Below are 7,708 nucleotides of genomic sequence, written 5' to 3' on the forward strand. Positions count from 1 at the left end.
TAGTGTTTTCTTTGACTGTTGAATCTATTTCCTCTGTCATATCTTCAATGCCAGAGATTCTTTCTTCCATCTCTGGTATTCTGTTGGTATGCTTGCATCTGTAGTTCCTGTTCATTTATTCACATTTTCCATTTCCAGCATGCCCTCAGTTTGTGTCTTCTTGTCTCCATTTCACTTTTAAAATCTTGAACTTTTTCTATCAACTGTTTAATTGCTTTTTCTTCGATGTCTTTAAGGGGTTTATTAATTTCTTCCAAATTTTTGTTTGTCTTTTCCTTGGTTTCTTTAGAGGAATTTTTCATTTCCTCTTTAAAGCCCTATATCGTCTTCTTAAAGTCATTTTTAAGGTCGATTTCCTCTGCTTCTTCTTCTTGGGAATGGTCAGGTCTTGTTGATGTAGAACCACTAGGTTCTGATGGTGCCATATTGGTCTTTATGCTGCTGAATGTATTTTCACAATGGTGTCTACCCATCTCTTCCTTCACATGGTACAAGTAGTGTCTGTGTCTAAAGGAGCCTCTATTGATCTGATAGATATTCTTGGTCCAATGGGAACTCTTGGTCTAATTGGGGCTCTTGGTCCAATGGGTGCTGTTGAACATTGTGTCTCAGAGAGCAGCTCTAAGTCCAATGGGTGCTGACTGGCTCTGTCTCAAGTGGGTTTGGGAGGGGTTGGGTTTGAAGGTTACAGGGTCTGATGGGGGACGGTGGTATTCTGAAATGCCTTCAGAAAACCTGCCTGCTGGCCTGAAACTGGGATTGCATTGGATGGTAGTATGGAAGCACAAGATTGTGCCCATGGGCCCAAAGACTAGAGGGTGGAGTGTTTGGCTATGAGAACAAAGACTCAACTCTTAGTCAAATTAGTGCTGGTGGGCTCTTTCTCAGTGAGCAGCTGCAGTCTCAGAGAATCACAATTCTTGTTTTTATGCAATTTTTATTGATTCTTTGGGAATTTCCCATCATGCCCCCCAATCCCACTCATTTCCTCTTCCCTCCATACCCACCCTTCATACTTATAGCATCACGCCCAAAGGAAATCTTAAAAAGAAATAATAAAATGATTTAAAAATTAAAAATACTGTCAGGCAGTGGGGGCACATGCCTTTAATCCCAGCACTTGGGAGACAGAGGCAGGCAGATCTCTGTGAGTTCAAGGCCAGCCTGGTCTACAGAATGAGATTCAGGAAAGGCAAAAAACTACACAAAGAAACCTTGTCTCAAAAAAACAAAAAAAAAATACAAATTCAAATAAGAATATTAATTTAACAAAAACAAAAAGCACAAAAAAAAACTTGTCACCTCCATCTTTCCAACTTCTCACCTCTCCACTTGTCTTAAGAGATTTGGGAACTGCTGTGGATCTAGCAGTATAGAGGTTACATTTCCTTTTCTTATTTCTTTTTTTATTTTCAAGACAGGGTTGATTTGTCTAATAGCCGTAGCTGTCCTTTGAAGTTGCTTTGTAGACCAGGCTGGCCTCTGCCTCCCAAGTGCTGGGATTACAGGCAAGGGTACAATTCTTAATATCATTTATAAATTATGAAAATGACAGGTAGAAAAGCTAACAGTTCAACGGGGACAAAAATGACAACAGTGTCCACACAGTTTTCTTCATTGTGTGTCAAGAACAATATCCACTAGATAGTATTCACATGAACTAATTGTGACCATTGTTCCAGGAGTTCTCTTTGCACTATACATAAACCTCATCCTTCTTGGTCAAATTCCAGCATGTTAGCATCAGGCCAGGCGTTCACACGTCAGTTCCATTGACCTTCCTAAAGCCCAGCCCATCCTTTCACCATACCCAGTGCTCAGGACTCCTGTGCATTTTAAAGGGCTCTTCTCTGAGCTGTTTATGACCAAATCTCTTCTTTCAGGGCTGGGATCAAGTACCTACTTCTCAGTGATCATCCCTGTTTGCACATGTGTTGCATTCCACCCAGCAACTTATATCCCTGTCCCTTACATCTTCTGTTTTATCATCTTGTCATTCTCTCTGTCAGAGGGTACTGACTGTTCTTTCCTGATGATAGGGTAGTTCTGCTGTACTGAAGAAAAGTACCAATGTTAAGGAATAGAAAGTTAAGTAATAAGTCAATAAAAACAAGAATGAAGTCAGTATGAATAAAAATAAATATTAACAGAATTATATACAAAAATAGATGAAGATGTGGGGCTTGGGGTGAGGTAGAAGATTTGGTCACCTGTGTAACCCAGGTATTGTATCCTGGGCTACCTGAAAACTCAAGATCCTCCTGCCTCAGCTTCCTACCTGTTTGAATTACTAGAATACATCACCATGCCTGACAGAAGAGTGGTTCTTGATGGCATAATGCAAAAGAAGTCAAGAGCACCAAAGACAACAGGAGAATCTCATGGAAGCAGTAGAGGAATGACATCACAAATATTCATTATTGTATCCCACCACCACTGAACCATCCTTAAGGTAAGAACTATATGATTGGGAGCTGTTTAAAAATTACATGGCCCTTTGCATGGATATTATACATGGTATAATATAGGAATGTTTTTATTATGAGCATAAATAAGATATATCACCTTACTTTCCATATTATAACAGGTCAACACTCTACTTTTGAATTCAAAAATCAACTATAAGTGAGTACACCTAAAAATAAAGACAAAATGTGAAGAATAACTTGTTTATATCATGAGCTGTGTACTTGTTTTGCCATGTTTCTCTCTTCTTTGAACTCTAGTTGGTTCACACTGAGCAACAAAACAGTGAATGTGCACAATAAAATAAAAGAAGCCAAGTGTATATTGCAGAGACCCGGAAAAAGAAACAGTGAGTATGAGCTGAGGAATAGGGAACTGTCCATTCTTCTCTTTCTTTCCTCACTTCCATTCCTTTCCCCCCTTCTCTTTCTTCCTTCCTTTCTCTTCTATCTTCCTTGATCACTCTTTCTATCTGTCATTCTTCCCCTCCTTCCTCCCTCTTCCCCTTCACTCCCTCTCACTCCGTCCCCCACCCCTCTGCCTCCTTCCTCTCACTCTCCCCTCACTCCTCTGCATCCTTCCTCCCCTCCCTTCTCATTCCCTCACTCCTTTCTTCCTGAACATCTTATTCCAGTGCTGCTTTTATCTCTCTTATTACTACTTCTTATTAACTAATAACTTTTTTCATTGTCTTATTTAATTAAAATACTACTGTGTCATTTTCTCCCTTAAAATCTTGCTAGAGTTCTTCCCTTCTGGACCAGAGGTGAGTACCCGGGTCCAACCCGGACCCCATCCCTGGGCACCAGCCACTCCAGGGAGGCCTGCACAGCTTGGCGCCGGGTTCTGGCCACCGGGCAGCTCCCCTTCTAGCCCCACCGGGAGGGATCCACTTTTCCAAGCCCCCAGCAGCCCCTGCAGTCTCCGCGCCCTGCCCCCACGCCCATCTGCCCGAGACCCCAGCCACTTCCTGAGACTTAGAGACCGGCCCCCAGCTCCCAGCCTGCCCCCGACTTCCCTTCTGGACCAGAGGTGAGTACCCGGGTCCAGCCCGGACCCCATCCCTGGGCACCAGCCACTCCGGGGAGGCCTGCACAGCTTGGTGCCAGGTTCTGGCCACTGGGCAGCTCCCCTTCTAGCCCCACCGGGAGGGATCCCCTTTTCCAGCCCCCCCGGAAGCCCCTGCAATCTCCGCGCCCTGCTCCCACGCCCATCTGCCCAAGACCCCAGCCACTTCCTGAGACTTAGAGACCGGCCCCCAGCTCCCAGCCTGTCCCCGACTGCCATTCTGGACCAGAGCTTGCCCCTTACTTCCATTCTGGACCAAAGAGTTGGACAAGAGAACTCCCTTTTGGACAAGAGAGAGAGTCTTCCTGAGTCTGTCAGCTCTTTGTGAAACAAGTACACTGATAAGACCAAGAAGGAACCACAAGGAGATGGGCAGACGTCAAGGCAGAAGTACATACAGCAAAATGAAGAGCAATACAGCATCACCAGAACCTAGCTCGCCTCCAACATCTAGACCTGAACACCAAAAATTGGAAGAAGCAGAAGAAAGTAGCCTTATGAGTAACTTCATGAAGAAGGTAGAGGCTTGTGTAGAGGAAAAGACAAGAAAATTGGAAGAACGCTGTAAACAACTAGAGGAAAGGGCAAACAAATTAGAAGAAAACAATAAAGCCCTCCAAGAAAACAATAAAGTCCTGGAAGAAAACATTAAAGTCCTGGAAGAAAACAATAAAGTACTGAAAGAAAATCATGAAAAAGCAATGAAACAAACAAAGGAAACAGTCCAAGAACTGAAAAGGGAAATTGAAAAAATAAAAAAGACACAAACAGAGGGAATGCTGGAAATAGAAAACCTGAGTAAAAGATCAGGAACTTCGGATGCAAGTATAACCAACAGAATGCAAGAGATGGAAGAGAGGATTTCTGGCATTGAAGATACAGTAGAAGAAATAGTTCCATCAGTCGAAGGAAACACTAAAGCCAACAAAGTCATGAACCAAAATGTCCAAGAAATCTGGGACACCATAAAAAGACCAAACCTACGAATTATAGGGATAGAAGAAGGTGAAGAATACCAACTCAAAGGCACAGAAAATATATTCAACAAAATTATAGAAGAAAACTTTCCCAACTTAAAGAAGGAAATGCCTATGAAGATACAAGAAGCCTATAGAACACCAAACAGACTAGACCCCCAAAAAAAGTCCCCTCGACACATAATAATTAAACAACTAAATGTACAGAAAAAAGAAAGAATATTAAGAGCAGCCAAGGAAAAAGGCCAAGTGACCTATAAAGGTAAACCCATCAGAATAACACCTGATTTCTCAATGGAGACTTTGAAAGCCAGAAGGACCTGGACAGATGTAATGCAGACACTAAGAGACCATGGATGTCAGCCCAGACTAATATACCCAGCAAAATTTTCAATCATCATAGACGGAAGGAACAAGACATTCGAAGACAAAGCCAGATTTAAACAATACCTATCCACAAACCCAGCCCTACAGAAAGCACTAGAAGGAAAATTCCAACAGAGGGAAGTCAGATACACACGCGAAAACACAGGCAATAGATAAAGCCACAACAGTAAAGCCCAAAGAAGAGAAGTACACACACACTAACACCAAAAATAACAGGGATGAAGAATCACCGGTCATTAATATCCCTTAATATCAATGGACTTAATTCACATATAAAAAGACATAGACTTACAGAATGGATACGAAAGCAGGACCCATCTTTCTGCTGCATACAAGAAACACATCTCAAATTCAAAGATAGACACTACCTAAGAATAAAAGGCTGGCAAACTAACCCGAGCCCGGCATGGCGGAGCAGCGCCTTCCGGTGCCCCGGCTTCGGGGCGTCTCGCGGGAGCAGTTCGTGGAGCATCTCTACCCGCAGAGAAAGCCTCTTGTGTTGGAAGGACTGGACTTGGGATCTTGTACAAGCAAATGGACAGTGGATTACCTGAGCCAAGCTGGGGGGACGAAAGAAGTGAAGGTTCACGTTGCTGCGGTCGCACAGATGGACTTCATTAAACATTACCATTTAACAAGCTGGTCCAGAGAGCAGCCGAAGAAACGCATAAAGAATTCTTTATTTCAGAGGATGAGAAATACTACTTACGGTCACTTGGAGAAGACCCGAGGAAGGATGTTGCAGATATCAGACAGCAGTTTCCATCATTAGGAGGAGATATTAAGTTTCCAATATTCTTTGAAGAGGAGCAGTTCTTTTCCAGTGTTTTTCGAATTAGTTCACCTGGATTGCAACTCTGGACTCACTATGATGTAATGGATAACTTTTTAATACAAGTAACAGGAAAGAAGCGAGTTACACTGTTCAGTCCTCGAGATGCACACTATTTGTATTTATCAGGTTCTAAATCAGAAGTGCTGAATATTGACAGTCCAGACCTGGATAAATACCCACTCTTTGCTAAGGCGAGGAGGTATGAGTGTTTCCTTGAGGCTGGTGATGCTCTGTTCATTCCTGCTTTATGGTTCCATAATGTAATTTCTGAAGAGTTTGGCGTGGGTGTGAACGTCTTTTGGAAGCACCTTCCATCGGAATGCTATGACAAAACAGATACCTATGGCAACAAAGACCCTGTAGCAGCATCCAGAGCTGTGCAGATCTTGGACAGAGCTTTGAAAACACTGGCTGAACTACCAGAGGAATACAGGGACTTCTATGCACGCCAAATGGTCTTACGTATTCAAGACAAAGCCTACAGCAAGAACTTTGAGTAAAAAAATGAACTAAATGTAGTAAAAATTTAAAAATAAAAATCAGCTTAAGTATTTGAAAACTATAACAAGATATAAACATTTAAAGATGTTTTTTAAAAATAGGATAAATCAGTCTCAGATTTATTGTATAAAAGGAGATACATATCTGATTTCTACTTGGTTCAGATTGAGAATGCTTAGTAGACCCATTCTTTAGCTCTAAGATGTAAATAACTAAAATTCTGACAATAAAAATATGTATTGAATCACACTACACAAAGTCTACTGATAGAATGACCTTCTTTGGTCTTTGCAGTGATTCAGTAGTGCCACCAGAAACTTTTGATCACCCCACCCCCACCCCACTGTCTTTCAACCACAGGATTGGCATTATCCTAGGTCTAGCTACCCTCGTGGTCATGGGATGGTTGCCAGTAGCAGCTGGGACCTTGTGTGTCTTCATTTGTATGCAGTGGAGTCGTCTGGCTGGAATCCACAGGCACTGTCTTACATGAAGCCGCTTTCCAGAATTCCCTACCAGGCCCTTAGCCTTAATGCTCTGAAATGGCTTAGCCCTGTCCATCAATGAGCCAGTCATCATCACGTTATAAAATTAAACACGAGTGGGATGCTCTTCCTTGGGGCACAGAAGTGTATGAGGGAACAGAATAGATATTTAATAAAGCTTACAGGATGCTAAAAATGAGTAGATTTGATGGTGTGATATATCATGAGTTCTGGATTTACCCAAATGTCTGACCCTGGCCTTTCCTGCCCCCCAAATGTTGTCAGCCTCTCTTTAGTTAATACTTACATCTAAACTTTAATCATTGTTTTCCTAGCAGATACTTCTGTACTATTTCTAGTTTTTTAAATAAATACTTCCTTTAATGATGAAAAAAAAAAAAAAAGAATAAAAGGCTGGGAAAAGACTTTTCAATCAAATGGTCTTAAGAAACAAGCAGGGGTAGCCATCCTGATATCCAACAAAATAGACTTCAAACTAAAATCAATCAAAAGAGATCAAGAAGGACATTACATCCTCATCACAGGAAAGATCGACCAAGATGAAGGTTCAATTCTGAACATATATGCCCCAAACACAAGGGCACCCACATATGTAAAAGAAACATTACTAAAGCTTAAACCACATATAAAACCCCACACATTAATAGTGGGAGATCTCAACACCCCACTTTCACCACTGGACAGATCTCCCAAATCGAAACTTAACAGAGAAATAAAGGACTTAACCGATGTCATGACCCAATTGGACCTAATAGATATCTACAGAACATTCCATCCTAACAAGAAAGAATATACTTTCTTCTCAGCACCCCATGGAACTTTCTCTAAAATCGACCACATACTTGGCCACAAAGCAAATCTCAACAGATACAAAACAATCAGAATAACCTCCTGTGTTCTATCAGACCACCATGGTTTAAAGCTAGATTTCAACAACAACAAAAACTACAGAAAACCTACAACCTCAT

General features: G+C 41.8%; 1 pseudogene; it reads left to right on the plus strand.

The window, feature by feature from the left end:
• Window positions 1-5,289: 5,289 nt before the first annotated feature.
• Window positions 5,290-6,915, plus strand: LOC102917027 (tRNA wybutosine-synthesizing protein 5 pseudogene; annotated as a pseudogene).
• Window positions 6,916-7,708: the final 793 nt, after the last annotated feature.

The sequence above is a fragment of the Peromyscus maniculatus genome, chromosome 3 (assembly GCF_049852395.1).
Source record: "Peromyscus maniculatus bairdii isolate BWxNUB_F1_BW_parent chromosome 3, HU_Pman_BW_mat_3.1, whole genome shotgun sequence".
NCBI lineage: Eukaryota > Metazoa > Chordata > Mammalia > Rodentia > Cricetidae > Peromyscus > Peromyscus maniculatus.